General features: G+C 35.5%; 2 pseudogenes; both read left to right on the top strand.

The window, feature by feature from the left end:
* Window positions 1-1,287: 1,287 nt before the first annotated feature.
* LOC132162925 (UPF0481 protein At3g47200-like) lies at window positions 1,288-2,680 on the top strand (annotated as a pseudogene).
* Window positions 2,681-13,722: 11,042 nt separating this feature from the next.
* LOC132164017 (E3 ubiquitin-protein ligase RZFP34-like) lies at window positions 13,723-16,052 on the top strand (annotated as a pseudogene).
* Window positions 16,053-20,477: the final 4,425 nt, after the last annotated feature.

Here is a 20,477-nt window from a genome sequence, read left to right as displayed (position 1 = left end):
TTATAAAAAGGGAGCACTTGCTCCAAACTTGTACTGCAAAACGGACCTTGACTCATGACTATGGTCATTTAGTTGCCTACTTTCCTGGGAACAAAGATTGAGGTATGGGGATCCTTTTATCTCCTTGTCTTTTATTTTGTTTTGTTTTCCTTTCCTTTTTTTTTTTTTCTCTCTTTTGATCATTCCTGAAGAAAGAATTTTAACAGGGAAAAAGAGAACAAAAAACATTTTGATATTTCTTTTGATGGGTTTATATGAACTTTTCTTGCAGGATATATCCTTAAGGTAGGTTGGAACTTCACTATAGGAACCAAAACATCAGTATCTAAGAGCAGTGGAACTGGTAAGAAGTTTGCAATTGATATTTGGTATGTGATTTTAATGCCACGTATTTTTCCTTTGATTTGGTTCCACTTGAAGTTGTCAACTTGTCATGCCATATTTCTTACCGAAACTTCACTTAATCTTTCTAAATTTTCATCACTTTTATAATTACTCTCTCAAAGTTCAAAAACTCTCAATTTAGTGTATTGAACTTTCAATTTTTTGCAATATTACCTATCCGTTAGGTTTTTCCGATAAATCATAACGGAGGAGAGTCAAAATGACTAGAATACCCCACATTTTGCTTCTTTTTTTTTAAAAAAAAAAAAAAAAAAATCAAAGATTCAAGTGCATGTTGGTTGGGATTTAACAGAATTTGCAAAAATACCAACACTTAAAATCTCTTTGAAATTTTGACAGGATTTAATAGAAAAGCCTAACAAAATGATGACATGGCAAAAAATTAGTAATTTGACACATTAAATTAAGAGTTTATGCACTTTAGGAAAATAGTTGCAAAAGATTTTCAACGGATTAAGTGAAGTTTTCCCTATTTTTTATTAACAAAATCAAAGCAATTTTCTTTCAAAAGTAAAGAAGATAATTACCAATATATACGTTCTTCTCATTCATATTAAGGGCAAAATAAACCCTATACCATAGGCTACCATGAGCTTAGAAAACCTTATTTTTGTTAGTCTCAAAAACTCATGCTCTTGTTTGGGAAAATGTTACTCTCATATTCTTATAAGTTGATGTTTTTCTCTATTCATTTTTAAGAGAATTGCGCCTAAAGTATTTCCTTTCTTTATTTTTCTCTTTGTTTTGGTTATTCACGAGGAAACAACTTTAGGAGGTCAAGAAAGAAGATGGACCAGAACCAAAATATGGATATAGTTCCTCTAGAAGAAACTTATACATTTGATGTTGAACACTTGGTATCTTCGATAGAAGAAACGATCGATGTCCCAGGATTTGTTCATGTCACCTAATCGTTGCATCTTCAAAACTCCAATCGCACTTTACAGGTAAAATGAAAAGGCTTATATCCCCAATGCCTTTTCGATTGGGCCTCTCCATCATGATAACTCAATCTTGAAAGCTACAGAAACAATTAAAGCTAAGTATTTACAAAGCCTTCAAAAAAAATCATTTTTCTATAAGTTATATCCAAATAAAATGCTGAGATGTATGATCAAATCCATCAAAGATTTAGAGGGAGAAGCTCGTGAATGTTATGCTAGAGCCATTCATTATACATCAGAAGAATTTGTGAAAATTTTGTTAATTGATAGTAGCTTTATTATTGAGCTATTCCACAAGAATGCTGATGAATGTGGGAAAGAAGTAGAAAATGACCCTATTTTTAGCACGCCTAGTATGCTTGAAGCTCTAGACCATGACTTGATATTGCTAGAAAACCAAGTACCTTGGAAGATACTTGAGCGTTTGTTCAGCATGACCATCGGCCCTATATGCGGGAAGACCCTAATTCAACTTGCCATTAAATTCTTTTGTAACGTATTCTCGTTCAGGATATCTCATCAACTTCAAGACATCAAACATATTCCTGACCTGTTTAAAAAATTGTTGGTTTCATCAATTGAAGTAGACGAATTAGGAAAGAAAATGCCATACAGATGGGAACCTGTGCCTTCTGCTACGCGTCTCCTAGAAGCTGGAATCAAATTCAGAAAGAGCAAGTCTGCAAATATGTTTGACATAAAATTTAGCAATGGCGTCCTCGAAATTCCTCAAATAAGAATTCATGAGATCACAGAAACATTTATCAAGAATCTCATCAGCTTTGAGCAATGCTACCCCAAAGGCGATGATATGATCACTTCCTATGCCATACTCCTCGACAACCTCATTGACACTACTAAGGACGTGGAGATACTTCGTGAAAGAAATATCCTTTCTATCTGCTTGAATCCAGAGGATGCGGTCCAATTCTTCAACAAGCTTTACCACACCACTTGTGTTAAGAGCTTCCATTACGTACCTCTTTGCAGGGAATTAAATGAACATTGTCAAAAGAGATGGCCTAGATGGCGAGCACTACTTGTGCGCAGGTATTTCAACACTCCGTGGGCTGGTCTTTCCACAGTAGCAGCTGTTACCCTGCTCATCCTCTCCTTCTTACAAACTTTATTCTCTATTAAAAAATAAATCTCGTGAAGCTTTATGTAATTGGTTAGTTACGGTTGTTCCTATGTTTGTCTTTATGTTGGTTTGTCTTGTTTTTTATTATGTTTGTTTGTCTTATTAGTCTGTATTAATGTTGTGTTAAATTAGAGAGTTTGTGGATTGTAAAAATATTCCTACTTGTAATCGCAATAAGCAAATCAGAGCACCTTCCATTGCTTTAACCTTTTTGGGTTCGGGTGCATTGCTTTTTTTGGTAGATAAATTCCTAGTTGCTCTTCTTTTCCTGTAGTTGTAGGTAAATATTTCTTCTTTCCTTTTTTATTTTTTCTCTCTAGAAGTTTGACATTTTTAACAGTAGAAGTGTTAGCTAACATGCATCTTCTCAATGCATGAAATTCCGTAACTTTTAAACCTTAACAAAGCTTGTCTTGTCAATTTTTTATCATAAATGTCATTTTTCCTTCTTTAATTCTTTAACAGCTTTGTTTCCTTTTAGTGGTTAAGAAAGGAGGCAACCTCTTGCTTTTATCTTCCCCCCGGGACAGGGTGGGGGTAATTGAAGGAGGTACAACCAACTTAATCTTATCAAGCTATGGGCTAAAGTTTTCAAACTGCATTACATTTTTGAGTTTATTTGGGTTTGAATTAGGAAATATAATTTTTGTTTATAGAAAATGTCTGAAAGAACTTTAAAAAAGAAACCTCATTTTCAAACTTTTTTTCAAAATGCAATTTTAAACTTTTTAGAGCAAAAAACTTAAATAAGTGTTTTTTTTTTTTTTTAACCAAACAAACTTATAGGGTTTGAAATTACGTTAAAGAGGGTAAAAAATACTTTTAATACCTAGAAAGTTATGGCAAACAAAAAGCTGGCATGTTTGGTAAAAAATTTTAAAAGTACTTTCGATTTTTTTTATTAAAAAATGGTCAAAATGCACTTTTGGATAGATTTAAAATATATATATATTTTTTCTTCTAAAAAGCTCTTTTTGACTTTAAAAACTCTACTTCCCTACGCAATTTTAAACATGCTCTTAATTAGTTTTACTTGAAGCAATTGTTTATGTAATAAAAATACTTTTACCATATGTTAGTCAAATGTCACAATGAACTTGAGCATGTTTTGAATTGTGTTTGAGAAATAGAGTTTTTAAGTCAAAAAGTGTTTTTTTGACAAAAGCTTCATTTTTAAGTTTTGTCAAATGTGTTTTGGCAATTTTTAGGCTTTTTTGACCCTTAAAAGCATTTTTAATTTTTTTTTTACCAAACGGATACTTTTTTATTCAAATAGACTTTTAGAATGTTAAACGCACTTTTAAACCTCTCAAATGCACGTTCAAACATGCCCTTAGTAATTGTGCTTGCTATATTCGAAATATGTCCTCTATAGCCAGCACTAGATGATGTGCTTCAAAAATATTTCTCTAATGGAAGCTATCCATGTACATTGTACATCGTGAGTGATAGCTCTAGAGAAGTAGTCCCTTATTTTCTCGAAATTTCAGGACAAATATTTCTCTAATGGAAGCTATCCATGTACACTGTACAAAAAGGCACCCAAATATTTCCTAGTTTCAGACCAGCTACAAAAGAAAAGCTGGAAAAACTAAGAAATGCATATACGTACAATTGATAAAAGAGTCACCGCCAAGATTGTGAGATATAATACAACAAAGTCAATGTATTTTGGCATTTCCTTTACAGCACAAAGGCTCCATAAGATGAAAGCCAATGGAACAGGGATATAGAAGCTTCAAATCAACTGGAAGGAGCAAAAAAAAAGCATTTTCGCTTGAGATTCTCTAAAGGGCATAAGATCCCATCCCCAATGCTCAAAACACAATATGCAGTAAATATAATAAATGAAATACTGCAAGAATAATAATCTCAAATCCACCAAAAGAGATAAATCATTCACATGTCAACGATACAAGATTTTGTTGACAAAGTGGAAATCTTTTAAATACATCAAAGGTAAAACTATTTTAGGACAGTCAAACTCAATAAATCACTTCACTATAAAAGATCAATGTAAACTTAAAATACTCAATGTAAACAACAACAAGCTCATCTACTTCCACTTCCCACTCGAACATCTTCTATAAGTGACTTACTTACCGACCCACTGGTAGACTTCAAGCAGTTGAAGGATTTGTATGGTGTGGTTTGAACAACAAATTCTAAGAGCAGGAAAGATACAAGAAAAATGTTAGGAGTATCAAATCTTTTACTAAGAGACGGATACCAAAATGATATTGGTCAATTGTTAGAGGGAAAAAATGCTTCAAAAGTTCCTAAATTTTAGGGTTAAATAATCTTTTGGTACCTGGGTTTTAACACCTTTATTTTTTCCCACTTAGGTTTCTTTTTGTGTTATAAATGATACCGAGGTTATGGCTAAATACTGAAATGATACCTCCATCTATCTTCTGTTAATAAAACTAACGAATTTTCACCCATTTTTGCAATTATGGGTGATTCGGCCACCTCCACTTTTGGCCAATGGGGGTGGCTGAAGCTATTGGGCCTAATCGGTGGAAATCTATTAGTTTTATTAACAGAATATGAACGGATGTGCCATTTCTGTATTTAGTCATTAAAAGAGTTCTTAGAGAACGTGATTTTGCGGAATGATTTGTGCTGCTTTCTCATTAAGATTAAATAGAACAGAAAATACAAATATAATCCATCACCAACTTTGATAACATAAGTTGATGTGAATTCAAAAACGAATAACATAATCCTAACATAAGACTTAATACTAATCTGAAATTAATAACAAGAAAACAAGAGAAGTAGAATGCAAATAGATGACTTAAAGATAAGGAAAGAGATGTAGTAAAACTAGAAGACTAGAGATGTAGTAAGACTAAAAGACTTCAGCAGTAACAGAAACTTCAGGGACTTCTTCAGCAATATGTTTAACATGCCCCCTCAAGCTAAAAGGGGATGAAATCACTTGGAGCTTGGTCTTGAGATAAAGGAATCGAGCTGAAGATAAACCTTTTGTAAAAACATCTGCAATTTGGTCGGCTGTGGAGATGAAAGATACTATGATGTCTCGGTTGAGGACTTTTTCTCTGATGTAGTGATAATCAACTTCGATATGCTTTGTTCTAGCATGATAAACCGGATTGGCAGCCAAGGATAGTGCACTTACATTGTCATACCAGACAACTGGAGCCTTTGGAAGAGGAATTTGTATCTCTTGAAATAACATTCGTAACCAAAACAGCTCAGTAGTAGTAATTGCGAGCGATCTATACTCAGCCTCTGTGCTTGATCTTGAGACCACAGGTTGTTTCTTTGAACTCCAAGAGATTAAGCAATTACCAAGAAAAATTGCAAAGCCAGAAGTGGATCTCCTATCATCTGGACAGCCAGCCCAATCAGAATCACAAAAGGCATCAGTTGAAGGTTTGTGCGGGAGTAAAACAAGCCATGATGGAGGGTGTTCTTGAGGTATCTGAGAACTCTCTTAGCTGCTGACCAGTGAGTAACATTTGGATGATGCATATGTTGACAAAGCTGATTCACAGAAAAGGCTATATCAGGTCGAGTTAGAGTGCAGTATTGAAGAGCACCTACTACACTGCTATACTCAAAAGGATCAAGCAGGGACTCTCCATTCAAGCTGGACAACTGAGAACCAGATGAGCATAGGCTTTGCTTCTGTCATCTTGGTTCTATGAAGGATGTCAGTAACATATTTTGCTTGGTAGAGATGAAGCTCTGTAGAGCTTCGAGTAACCTGTATGCCAAGAAAGAAACTTAGAGAGCCTAAGTCTTTAACAGGAAATTCCTACTGCATTTGCCCAATAATCTTAGTAATCAACTGAGGATGTGTCCCTGTAATAATTATATCATCCACATATATCAACATAAAAACTTTAATGTTGCCAGTGAGAAAAATAAATAAAGAAGTGTCAACTAGAAAGGCAGTGAAGCCTATATCAAGTAAGTAGCAAGACAATCTATGAAACCAGGCTCGAGGGGCTTGTTTGAGACCATAGATTGCCTTTTGCAGTTTGCACACCATTTTAGGATTCTCCTTGTCAACAAAACCCTTTGGTTGTTCCATATACACTTCCTCATTGAGAGAGCCATGAAGAAATGCATTAGAGATGTCCAACTGTCTAATTACCCAGTTGAAATGGACTGCCAAAGCTAGTATAATTCTGATGGTGGAAGGTTTTATGACTGGACTGAAAGTCTCAGTGTAATCAACTCCAGAGGTTTGTTCAAAACCCTTTGCAACCAGTCTAGCTTTAAATCTGTCTATTGCACCATTAGACTTCCTTTTGATCTTATACACCCATTTGTTATGAAGAACATGTTGGTGAGGTGGCTGAGGGCACAAAGTCCATGTTTTGTTGGAGAGAAGTGCCTTAAATTCAAGATTCATGGCATCTTGCCACCTGGGATCAAGAGCAGCTTTACTATAGCAAGTTGGTTCTGACTCGGGTAACACAGTATGAAAACTAAGTAGTGGATATCTAGAGGAGAACATCTTGTAGTCAGAAAAGGTTTTAGGTTTAAGGTTTCCTGTTCTAGACTTGGTAGCCATTGTGTGAGATGGTTGAAGAGGAGATTGGGTAGCAGCTATTGAGGTAGGGTTTGGTGCTACAGAGGTGGATGAGTGTTGATCTATTGAGGGTGGATTTGAGAGGAGATGTGACCTAGATCTGGTAAGCATAGGATACGATGGCTGAATATCTTGGGTTGCTGCAGTAGCAGCTGGTTCATCAACAGGAATGATTGGTGCAGTAGGTGATGAGTCAGTAGTGGGAGGAGGTTGAGTGGCAAAAGGAGTATTTGCTGATGAGCTTGGACAGGGGTTAGTATTGAAAGTAGACAAAACAGGTAAAGGGAAAGGAGAATCACCTTGTGCATGCAGCTTGGAAGGAAATTGTGCAGCTGCAAGATCCTTAGCTGGAAAAGAAGTCTCATCAAACACAACATGTCTTGATAGGTAAGCTTTGTTTGTAACTGGATCAAGACATTTATAACCTGCATAGTTGTAACCTAAAAAGATACAAGGCTTAGATCTATACTCAAGTTTATGGGCATTATAGGGCCGGAGCAATGGGTAGCATAAGCAGCCAAAGACTTTAAGTCTTTGGTAGTCAGGAGCTTTAGAATAGAGTTAAGAATAGGGAGACATATTTTGAAGAGTGGGTGTAGGCAACCTATTAATGACAAACACTGCAGTAAGAAAAGAATCAACCCAATATTTATTTGAGAGGTGAGAGTGGGCTAATAAGGTTAAACCGGTTTCAAGAATGTGTCTTAGTTTTCTTTCGGCAAGACCATTTTGAGGGGAAGTATAAGGGCAGCTTTTTCTATGTTCAATTCCATTGTTTTTGAGGAAAGTTTGGAAGAGATGGGATGTGAACTCTCCTCCTCCATCAGATTGGATTGCTTTAATGGATGTAGAGAATTGTTTTTCAACTAGAAGTTTAAACTTGAGGAATGTATCATAGGTTGCTGATTTTGTGTGTAGGGGATAGATCCAGGTGAATCTTGAAAAATCATCCACAAAAACAATATAATATTTGTATCCACTGATTGACAGTACTGGAGAGATCCAGATGTCAGTGTGAATAAGTTGAAGAGGAAATAAAGAGACACGGGTAGATGGAGAAAAAGCTTGTTTCTTACTTTTACCCAATTGGCAGGAACCACAAAGCAAATTTTTATTGAAATTTGAATCTGAAACATAATTTGAATGCGAAATAGGTAAATTGTTATCTCGAACAACTCGAGTAACTACATCATTAGATGGATGACCTAACCTAAAATGCCATACTAAGGATGATGTTCTTATTCCTAATAAAGCTATAAAAGACTTGTTGTTGTTGTGAGACTTCCTGCCCAGCTTGAGAGGATACATGCCATTCTCACTCTTCCCTTCTAAGAGGATTGCCTTTGTCTGAAGATCAATGATAAAAAAATGAGATGAGGTTAGAATAAAGTAGCAAGAATTATCTACACAAAAGCGTTGAATTGAGACTAGATTTGCAGCTGATTCAGGACAGTGTAAGACATTATTCAATTTAAAACTAGAATTAGAATGAGGGGCTTGAAGAGTGGTAGAACCAGAATTTGCTATGGTAAGAGCTGTACCATTCCCTACGGCAACAGTGTCATGTTGTTGAAAAGGTTCCTGAACATTAAGGTTCTCCAAGTCTTGAGTAATATGTGTGTTGGCGGCACTGTCAGCAAACCATTGAGGGTCTTCAAAGGCATTGTTGGATTGCGCCACCATTGCTACCAATTGAGGAGGAGGGTGTCTTCCTTGATAGGAGTAATCCATCCTATAGTAGCAATCTAGTGCTTGGTGATTGAATCTTTCACATATTTGACATGGCATGCGAGATGGCTGACTAGTGCTAGGAGTTGGCAACAAAGCAGGTGTATTATTGTACCTTGGAGTAGGAGCATAAGTAGGAGTGTTGTACCTTGGTGCAGGGGAATAAGGAGACCTTGGACCAGGAGGCCTGCTGTACCTTGGGGCTGTGGTGAATGTAGGGGCAGCAGCAAAAAATTTGGCAGCAGGGGGTCTAGAACTGAAATTTCTGGGAGGATACCCACCACGGTTCTTGGATGATTTCTGACCTTGTTTCTGTGTAAACAAGGCAAAGGTTGAAGTGTCAACTGTTGAGGCTTGCTGTTGATTGATCAATGTTTCATGATTAATGAGTTCTTCTTGGAAATCATCAAGAGAGAGTTGTTTCTCTCGGGTTAGGAGGGAGACAGTGGTGACAAAGCTGTTGAAGGAGGGATTGAGGCCATTGAGAAGGAATGAGATGAGGTCCTCATCAGAGATAGGTTTTCCCACAGCAGCTAGTTGATCAGACCATACTTTGGCTGATTGAATGTAGTCTGAGCAGGTTAAGGAGCCTTGGTGAAGACTCAGTAATTGTCTTTTGAGATTGGCAATTCGAGACCTACAATCATTAGCAAACCTGGTTGCTAGGGCTGACCAGACTTGTTTGGAAGTATCAAGTCCATAAACTGTGGACAAGACCTTCTCAGATAATGTGACATTGATCCAACTTAGGATGCATTGATCCTTTCTATTCCAGATGGTGAATTCTGGATTGAGGGTTTCTTTACCATTGTCATCAGTGATAAATTGAGCAGGGCATGGTTCGGTTCCATCCACGATACCTAATAATTCATGGGTGCGCAGGATAGGCATGAATTGAGTTTTCCAACCAAGATAGTTTGGACCTTCAAGCTTTCCATTTAATTGAGAAAGGGTAGGTGGGGAAAAAGAAGGAGCAGAAAAGGAGGTATTGACTGCCATAGAAGAGCTGGTTGTGTGATGCAGAAGAAGAAGAGAAAAGAAAAGAAAGCAGCTTAAGAAAGAAGAGCTATGGGGCATATGCCTATAATGGCTCTGATACCATAAAAGCGTTCTTAGAGAACATGATTTTGCGGAATGATTTGTGCTGCTTTCTCATTAAGATTAAATAGAACAGAAAATACAAATATAATCCATCACCAACTTTGATAACATAAGTTGATGTGAATTCAAAAACTAATAACATAATCCTAACATAAGACTTAATACTAATCTGAAATTAATAACAAGAGAACAAGAGAAGTAGAATGCAAATAGATGACTTAAAGATAAGGAAAGAGATGTAGTAAAACTAGAAGACTAGAGATGTAGTAAGACTAGAAGACTTCAGCAGTAACAGAAACTTCAGGGACTTCTTCAGCAATATGTTTAACAGTCATAACCTAAGTATCATCTATGATATTAAATGAAACACATGTGAAAAAAATAAAAGCGTTAAAACCCGGATACTAAAATGATATTTAATCCTAAATTTTATCAATTTACTTCCCAAGGTTAAAACCATTTTCAAATAAATCACGCTCCGTTAAATTTCTAATGGAAGGGTGTCTCCTTTAATTAAAAATTTTAAAAATAAAATTATAAATGTAAATGTAAATATCAAATTAAAAAGTGAAAGTGTTGAATTGAGGATCACGTGAACCACATACCAAAGTAAAAAAGCATCGTCCCCAACAGTGCATGATGTACGACTATAAAAACAAAAAGGAAAAAACTAGCACTCAATTTTACAATATCATTCTTGAGCTAAATATTACATCAATTTGTCCCCTAAATTATCAAAAATTCACAATGTATCCCAAATAGCAAAAATATCATTAAAAAAAAATAAACAATTTTATTTAAAAGAAAAAAAATGGGAATCAAGATGATTTTCGCTACATCCGCAACAATTTGGGGATGACCAAATGGTTAGAGGAGGATGATACACTCACCCTTGATTTGACCAAAGAAAGTGGTCAAACCACCCCATTTGGCAAAACAGGTACTCATTAATCATATGCATGTAACTATTTTTTTTGACGCTTAGATGAATTTTATTATAAAAAAATATGCATAGGATAAATAGGTCGTAAACAAGTCATATCAAGTACCTATTTTGCTAGCCCTTAACACCCACATGTGTATTAGAATCTCACCTTGTATTGGACAAATGAAACTAGAATGGACCATGGCTCCCCTATATGTAGTTAATATATTTATAATTACAAAATTTTCTTAAAATATTTATAAAATTGATACTTGGCCCTTCACTTAAATTTCTAGCCCCTCCCCAATTAGAATAGAAAAATCATCCTTTCTGTCATGGACCTTGGCTGTCTTTGGCAAAAGGTCGGAACGGGCTGGAGCCAAAAATCAAAAAAATTATTTTCAAAATTAACTCTAACATTCTTAATTTTTACATCACATCAATCACTTTTTATTAATATTCAAATAAAAAAATTACTACAAAATAATTTTTTTTTCATTTTTTTATATAAAATATTCTTATTTTTTTCTATCATATTAATCAAATCTTGCTACGGTATCATTCAAATCCCTTTTTCCATTCCATTATCAAACACAACCAAATGCTTCTCTAGCCTACATTTTAGGTTTGCCCAATGTTGAGTACTTAAAGACAGTTGTCAGCCTCCCAAGGCTTCCTCTCCCCTGTCCTCACAAAAGCTCATTAAAAGCGACAAAAGCTATTCAAAAGCAACAAAATACACAGATCCACATCATATCCAATTTCTCTGTCCAAAAAATTGCACAAAAATAAAGAAAGGGTTAACGAGGTAAAATGCCCATACGAAGAGCCTTGTTCGGACACAGCTTCTAAAACCCCAACTCATATCATATTTTTTTTACAATTTTACAATTTCTCAAATTATAAAATTTTAGTCGTTTCTTAGCATCTAAGGGCCCATTTGGTTTGCGAAATAGAACCCTGAAATAAAATGGCTATTCCTATATAATAGTCATTCTTTTATTTGGTAAGGGTCTGTTCCTATGAATAGTTATTCCCGTGAAAATCACTAATCTATTACACAAAGGAATAGTTATTCCTCTAAAATATTAAATTAATAGCTTTTTCTAAAGAAATGGACAAGATTTTTTTTTAAAAAAAATAAAAACCATTTATTTATTTTTTTTTAATTTTCTCTCAAAATTAAAAATAAAAACAAAAAACCATGTGGCCAGCCGGCCACCCATAAAAGGCCCTGGGATAGCAGTGCCACCCCCAGAGGGCCTCGTAGTGGACCGACGAGGCCCTCTGGAGGTGGCGCGGCCACCCCAAGGCCATCGGGGGTGGCCAAGACGGCCCTTGGTGAGATTCTAGGATGGCTTAGGCACTCGATTCACATCGGGGATAGTGCAAAGGGCCACGACGAGGTCCTCTAGGGTGGCACACCACCCCCAATGCCTACTATGGTGGGTGGCCAGCCACCACATGTTCAACCTCCTCCCTTTTTTTTTTCTTTTTTTATTTTTTATTTGAGTTTAAAAAAAAAAAAAAAAAAGTAGAAATCAAATAACCTTTTTAGTAATTTTAGCTCCATTCTAATTATGAAATATGTGTTGCTACCAAACTAAAGAATTAGAATAATTATTCAATTCCAACCTCTTCTATTCTCAGTAATACCTAACTACTTAAAACACATCAAGGCTTCCTGTTTTACAAGTGGAAACACATAAAACATAAATCAACTACTTAATGAATAGTAAACTCTCGTAAACATGGTAATGCTATGAACCCCTTTTAATGCAAGTCAAACATAAAACTTCACATACAATAGTTCATAATCTTTCAAATAAGGCAGAAAATCATGCATTACATAAGTATAAATGTATTTAAGAAGTCATAATTGCATTCGATATGACCTATTTGTGTACTTAACTCATTCACGATAGGGTTTGCGCGTGTAAAAAGACATCAAGTACATTTTCGGTGCCCCATGATGCACATAGCAAGCCATCCACTAGTTTTCTGACCAGATTCAACCCCGCCCATACATGGTTACGTTGATCACAATAGTCCTTGGATCCAGGGTAGAACTCATGCACATTACACACATCACTTTGGCAACAAAGTCAAGTGTATTTAACTAGTATGACATGTCATAGGTTTATTTCACAAAAGTTTCTCAATGTTCTACAATAGTGGTCATGACACACAATTAGCTATTCATATTTATTATATGCACGTAAACTGAGAGTAAAAAATCGCATAGTAATTCATTTGTAAGAGTCATATCGTCATATGTATAAAATTGGACTCGTAACATGAATCAAGAACATTTATGATATTGTAAGAATGTACAGTCATAACAAAATATTCATGCTCGAAAATATTAGTTTAGATTCAAGGTGAGAATTTACTCACAAAGCTCGAAGAATTCCTTGAGGTAGTTGTTTTGGCACACTTTGACTCCCTCCTCGTCTTTCATATTTTCTTTCTTTCTAAGGTTTTGGCCCTTTTGGGAGGCTAAATGTCTCAAATGGGGTGTCTAGGGTTTATCCTAGACCTTAATAAGCCACTCCACGTGGCTATGCTAAATTGGCTCCATTTGATTTGCATACAGACTGTCACTGTCCGGATGGTCTTTGGATTGTCCAGACGTTTTGCTGATGTCGACCGTTCAAATGATGAACGAATGTCTTTCTTATTTTTCCATTACCTACCATTTAGACAATCTTCATAGGGAGTTTCTTCTAAGTATTTAAAATCTCATTTTCTTTTCCTTTTGGGATTTGTGACTAATTCAACTTTATTATAAACACTTTGACGCTAATTCGTGGTGTCCTTGATCCTAATTTAGTGTGGTGTATTACAAATCAGGTGGCCACCAACTGCCCCATGGATCGCCCCACCAACCCACCCACGCTCTTTTTGAATGGGTGGACTGCCCTACCCACCAATAGAGGAGGGGGTAGATCACCTTGTTGCCCCCATTGCCCACTGGCAGTGGTGTGGGTCGCCCCACCCATGCCCATTGCCACTACGTGAAGGTAGCAGTGGGGCAACAACTCGCCCTCTTCCTTTGTTGGTGGTTGGGTCGTGCCCCCTTTGCCAAGCGGGGTGTGTTGGCCCCGACCCACCCACTCACTCTCACAAGGTGCATAGTAGATAGGTTACGACTCATGCCCTCTACTATTGGAAAGAGCAGGTAGTGGGGCGACCCTACGCCCCTTTGGTGGGTGGGACAACCCACTCATAAACGAACACCCACACCCAATGGTGGAGAGCATGGGTTGCGACATACCACTCCCTCTACCACCACTAGCGAGTGTGGGTGGGTGGCCACCCCACCACCCCTTGCTAGTGGGAAGGAGAAAGGCCTACTTATCACAGTTTCCGTTAAAAGCCCTAACAATAAGTGTATGGAGGGAGCAATTTGATAATGAAGCATACCTTAAGGAGTAATTTGATCAATTTTAAGCCTTAAGGATGGATTTCATAAAAGGTAAAATTGACCGTTGTTGGTTCTCACTTCTCGTGGATATGGTCTATTATGTTACTTCTTTCACTTCTCTAAATTGTCCATGTTTTGTTCGAATTTCAGGTCATCTGCTCCCTATGCAGTACAGAACAGCATGTAAGTTCCCTGAACATGAAAGTACAGATTCAAAATTTTAGGTCAATTTTTGAGAAAGTTTTGGTGGGTATTTATCTTGTTGTCTTGCATACTAATCAGGTTCAACAGTATTGAATTAGTTGTGGTGTTTACATGGGGAAGTACTTCTGTGAGATATGCAAGTTCTTTGATGATGATGTAAGTTTCAAAGTTGAGTTGGATCCACTGAAAAAAAAAAAAAAAAAAAAAAAAAGAGAAACGAAGAGGGTGTCAAATGCACCTTTCGTTAGTTGTACTTTTGTATTCTGGTTTGCAAAATTCAATGTTTGTTCCTCTTTCAGACTTCAAAGAACCAATACCACTGTGATGAATGTGGAATCTGCAGGTAATTTTCATTATTCATTTACTTTTTTACCATTTCTTTAATTTTTTTAATAGCTAAAAATTTTCATCTGCTTCCATCATTTTCACAAATGCTATGCCTGTTAATATATTTAACAAAACTGGAGGCAAGGAAAGTTTCTTCCACTGCACAAAATGTGGTAAGTGAGGGATTGGATTAGCCGTTTCTTGACCATTCACTGCTCTTTTTCATCTTCCTCTCATTATAACTACCTTGCAATTTTTGTCGGATCAGAATGTTGCATTCCTAAGTTAATGGAAGATGGACATCATTGTGTGGAAAGAGCAATGCACCATGATTGCCCTGTTTGCTTTGAGGTGATGTAAAGCATTGATGTTTGATAAAAATGAAATATGAAGAAGCCTTTTTTAAATTATTAGCAGGATAAGTGCTGTCTTGGTTTGCAGTTTCTGTTTGATACGCTGAAAGGGATTACTATCTTACGTTGTGGACACACAATACATCGTGAATGTGTGGAAGAGATGAAGAAACATTTTCGGTAACCCTTATTTTTTATTCACCTGAAACAATATTATAACAGTAATAAGAACACAACACACAACTTATTCTTGAAGTAAAAATGGCATAATCTTCCTCCTTGTATGATTTTGGGCTTTCACTGATTTAGATTTTACTCTTGGTTTGATGTGCCTGTTTGTTTTTCAACTCCTCTTCGTGCAAATTCAGCTAGGGAGAATCAATTCCTTTATCTTGCAGGTACTCATGCCCCATCTGCTCGAAGTCCATCTGTGATATGTCCCTTGTGTGGGCAAAGCTTGATCAAGTGGTAAATAGAAGTTATCTCCACATTCTTGTTTTCCAAACAAAAATGAGCTTTTGCTAATAATATTGTGCTTCATGTCCTGAAGTTCTTTTTACTTAATGCAGATTGCCTCAGCTCCAATGCCTGAAATATACCGGAATAAGATGGTTAGTAAGTAAGCAACAGTTTGATTCATCAATGGCAACTGTGCCATACATCTCTGTTGTTGAGGTTTCATATAAAAATCAGGTCTGGATTCTCTGCAATGATTGCGGAGCAAACTCTCACCTCCCATTCCATGTTGTGGCACATAAATGCCTGAGCTGCAATTCGTACAATACTAGACAGATACAAGGAGACCCGACTGCTTCGTGTACATCGAGGGTGGTGGAGCCGAGATGGTGAGCTGAGACGCCGGTTGATCAAGCCGAGATGCTGGTTGATCAAGAGACTCTCAGATTATCTAACCATTCTTTTCCAGGGGGAGACCTTACTGGGCATAGTTTTTAGAATGTATAGCAAGTTATAAGGCTTGTGATCTCATGTGTCAATTTTCGATCATAAATGTCATTTTTCCTTCTTTCATTCTTTAATAGCTATGTTTCCTTTTAGTGGTTAAGAAAGGACTAAGGAGGCAACCTCTTGCTTTTATCTTCCCCCCAGCCCCGGGACAGATTGGGGGTAATTGAAGGAGGTACAACCAACCTAATTTTACCAAGCTATGGGCTAAAGTTTTCAAACTGCATTAGATTTAGAGTTTATTTGGGTTTGAATTTGGAAATATGATTTTTGTTTCTAGAAAAAGTCAGAAAGAACTTTAAAAGAGAAACCTCATTTTCAAACTTTTTTCAAATTGCAATTTGAAACTTTTTTAGAGCAAAAAAGTTGTGTTTTTTTTTTTTTTTAACCAAACAGACTTAAAGCTAGTTTAGAATTAGGTTAAGGAGGGTAAAAAGTATTTTTAATACCTAGAAAATTATGTCAAACAAAAAATTAGCATATTTGGTAAAAATAATTTTGAAGTATTTTGACTTTTTTACTCAAAAAAAAAAAAAAAAAGTCAAAATGTGCTTTTTCTAAAAAAAGCTTTTTCTAAAAAGTTAAACATAACTTAAAAATAAAGCTTAAAAATAAAGCTTTTACTAAAAAGTTTTTATTTATTTTATTTATTTATTTTTTAACTTTAAAAGCTTTACTTTCTAATGTAATATCAAATATGTTCTTAGTTTTACTTGACGCACCTCTTTATGTCATAAAGACACTTTTTTCATATGTTAGTAAGTTATCACAATGAATTTAGAGTATGCTTGGAATTGTGTTTGAGAAATAAAATTTTTAAATCAAAAAACGCTTTTGGCAAAAGCTTTATTTTTAAGCTTTTATCAAAAATGCGTTTTGATCATTTTTAGGCTTTTTGAACCCTTAAAAACACTTTCAATTGTTTTTATCAAACGGGTATTTCTTTTATCAAATTGATTTTTTAAGTGTTAAACGTACTTTTAGACTCCTTAAATGCGCACCCAAACATACCCTTCCTAGTTGTGATACATACAATATTCGAAATTTGTCCTATATAGCCAGTACTAGATGATGATGATGTGCTTCAGAAGTATTTCTCTAATGGAAGCTATCCGTGTACGTTGTACATCATGAATGGTGGCTCTATAGAAGTACTCCCTCATTTTCTCGAAATTGACTTCACCAAAAATCATTCGGGACAAAAATATTAGCATCTTGAACACTGAAATTGTCAAGCTTTTGAGGATAAGTTGATTTATTTATTTGTATTAAGAAGGTTCATGCATGCATATATTTTTCATTAAACACGATAAAAACGAAAAAAAAAATCCATTTATTTTTATTTCTACAACAAAATAAGAAAATTACAAACAACCAAATTAAGACCAAAATAAGTATACTATCCATTGCATTAATCCATTTCATGCTCGGAGCATGATCATTAAGATGGAAGAAGCAAACAGAAATGTTGTCGACATTACTGGTTGTAGCTACTCATGGTGATAGTTGTGGATGCAGCAAAAGACATCCAAATATTTCTTAGCTTCAGACCAGCTACAAGAAAAGCTGAGAAAACTAAGAGATACATATACAATTGATAAAAGAGTCACAGCCAAGATTGTGAAATATAATACATTTTGAGGTTCAGATCTAGATTTGGTATTTCCTTTACCAGCAAATGGTTGATTGACAGTGGAAACAGTATCTTTTATAATGAGGTCCGAGGGGGAAGATAGCGAGCAAAAGCATTTTATGCCATCAGCTTTAGAGTATTCCCAGCAGACTCTCTATAAGGGAGTCTGTTCCCTATGTGTAGGGAATATGCCAAAAAAATCGCAAAAATCATCTCACAGCAGACTCCCTAAATGAGCCTCAACCATGAAAATCGCTAAAATGGAACCCAAAGTATAGGGTTCCACTATTGCAATCCTTATAATTATTAAAAAAAAAAAAAAGTTTCTCTCTCTTCTCTACTCTCTCCTCTCTCCTCTCATATATATATATATATATATATATATATAAAATAAATATTTTAATGATATAGAGAATGATTAAGGGAAGCTATTATAGTGTATTTTGACATAGAGAAGTAAAATGTAGCTTGGATCTTTGAATATAGAAAAAATGACGAAGAAGCTGCTAGGAATGCTCACCCCATTATCTTCCCTAAATTTAAGAAAAACTCAAAAAAAAAAAAAAAAAAAAGATTAGAAAAAACTTAAAATTCCTTCCTTTAACACTGGGCTACAGTAAGGCGGCAGTGTAGCCCTATCCTTATTTTTATCACACAACGGCACGCTTTTCTGTATCTCAATGTGAGAAGAGACCAAAATAGCATTTTCTTATGAGATAACATATTTTGGCAAGATTCTCTACAGGGGATCAAGATCTCATCCTCAATGCTCAAAACACAATATGCAGTAAATATAATAAAGGGGTAACTTCACTTAACCATTTGAAATGCCATGCCTTTTCCAAACATTTTTTCAAAATTTAAAAATTCTTATTTTAGTGTATCGATCTTTTAATTTTTTTTCAATTACCACCCTCTGTTAGGATTTTTTGTTAAATCCTAACAGAGGAGTAAAATTCCTAAAATGCCCTCGTTTTCAATTAAAAAATTAAAATTTTATTATATATATATATATATATATATATATATATATATATTGTAGGTGGGTCATTGACCAACAAAGTTACCCACTGAGGGTCACCAAGGTGAACCGCAAGGTGTATAAAGGTCTTTTTACCATTTCTACCGTATGATTTAATCCCAATCTCTAACGGAATGGAGGTAATTGAAAAAACTCAAAAGATCGATACACCAAAGTGATGAGTTTTTAAACTTCGGAGGAATGTTTGCAAAAGGCGTGACATTTCAGGAGGCCAAATGAATTTACTCCTATAATAAATGAAATACTGCAACAATAATAATCTCAAAACACCAAAAAGAGATAAATCATTCAAACGTCAACAATACAAGATTATGTTGACGAAGTGGAAATCCTTAAACACATTAAAAGTAAAACTATTTGTTGTTCCAAATATCCACCAAAATTAATAGGCAAATACTTGGTACGTTTTACTCGCAAGTGCACAAGATCAAACGATAGTATAGTGCAGCAAGTACGAGATTGATCCCACGAGGATTGTTGATTTTATTTAGAATTAATTAAAAATATCAAGTTATCACTAGATTCATGTTATGAAAAAGAACTAAAAAGATATAAAGATAAAGTAAAGGTATGGCTTTGATATCCACCATTAATCATTCTCAAATAATATAACAATATGCCAATGATCTAATCATATTATGAATACATAATGTTTGCCAACCTAAGGGCATGAGTGTATACTCCTTAAGCTATTGATTTTCCTAAGCAAGGAGTTAGGCATAGGTGTATACTCTAACTCTTTTCTTTCTCAAAGGATTTAGCATGGGTGTATACTAAGTTGTTCTTTAAAAAAGCATAAATCTATGGAAATCGACAAACACACGGAACCTAGGGCATGGGTGCATACTCCCGGTTTTTCATATTGATTAACCCAAGAATCCGGTGAGGATTTCTTTTGTTACTATTATTAAACCCAAGATTCGGTCATCCAAATTGATTTAATTAACTAGTCCATACCACATGCATATAATGGCCAACCACATACATATGAGGAATTCAAGAAAACAGGCATTAATCAAGTTAAGCATCACAATATGATTATCACAAAGGCGCCAATATTGAAATATTAAATAAACATAATTAGGGCTTCAATCTAGCCCTCCTTAAGAGTTAGTTACACATAATGAAATTAAAATAAATAAAAATAAAAAATAAAAAATAAAAGGGAAAGAAAGAACCAAAAGGTAGCCTCCAATTCCTCTCCTCAAAGTTGTGTCTTTTCCAGCATGCTATTTCTCAAGGTTTAGAGGTCTATTTATAGGGTTTTAGAAGTCCTTATTACACTAGTAAACCTAGAAAATTCGTAGGGTTTTAGTCCTCTTACAAGTGCGACTTGAAAAACCCTAATATGGAAGAAAATGGAATCTGGCTGCAGCTGATGTGTCACCAGCACACGAGTGCGCTTGATCGCACTTGGCTATTTCGATGCTTGTCCTTTATGGTAGTGCACTTGATCGTAGGGAACCTGTGATCGATTGCACTTTCAGGGGCTCCAACTTTTCCCAATTTCTCTCTTTGAGCCCAATTCTTCTAGATTTACTTCATTTTCTTCCAAAAGCCTACAAAAGCACGGAAAACACAAAAAGGAACTAAAATAACACAAATTAACAATATTAAGGAATTAACACACGTAAGTTTAAGGGCTAAAATATGGATATTTTGACACTTAACACACCCCCAAACTTACATATTGCTAGTCCCTTAGCAATACAAA

Source organism: Corylus avellana, chromosome 8, assembly GCF_965113065.1.
Source record: "Corylus avellana chromosome 8, dhCorAvel1.hap1.2, whole genome shotgun sequence".
NCBI classification, from domain to species: Eukaryota; Viridiplantae; Streptophyta; class Magnoliopsida; order Fagales; family Betulaceae; genus Corylus; species Corylus avellana.
The sequence above is the reverse complement of the archived record's forward strand: the minus strand, read 5'-3'. Positions and strand labels throughout refer to the sequence as shown.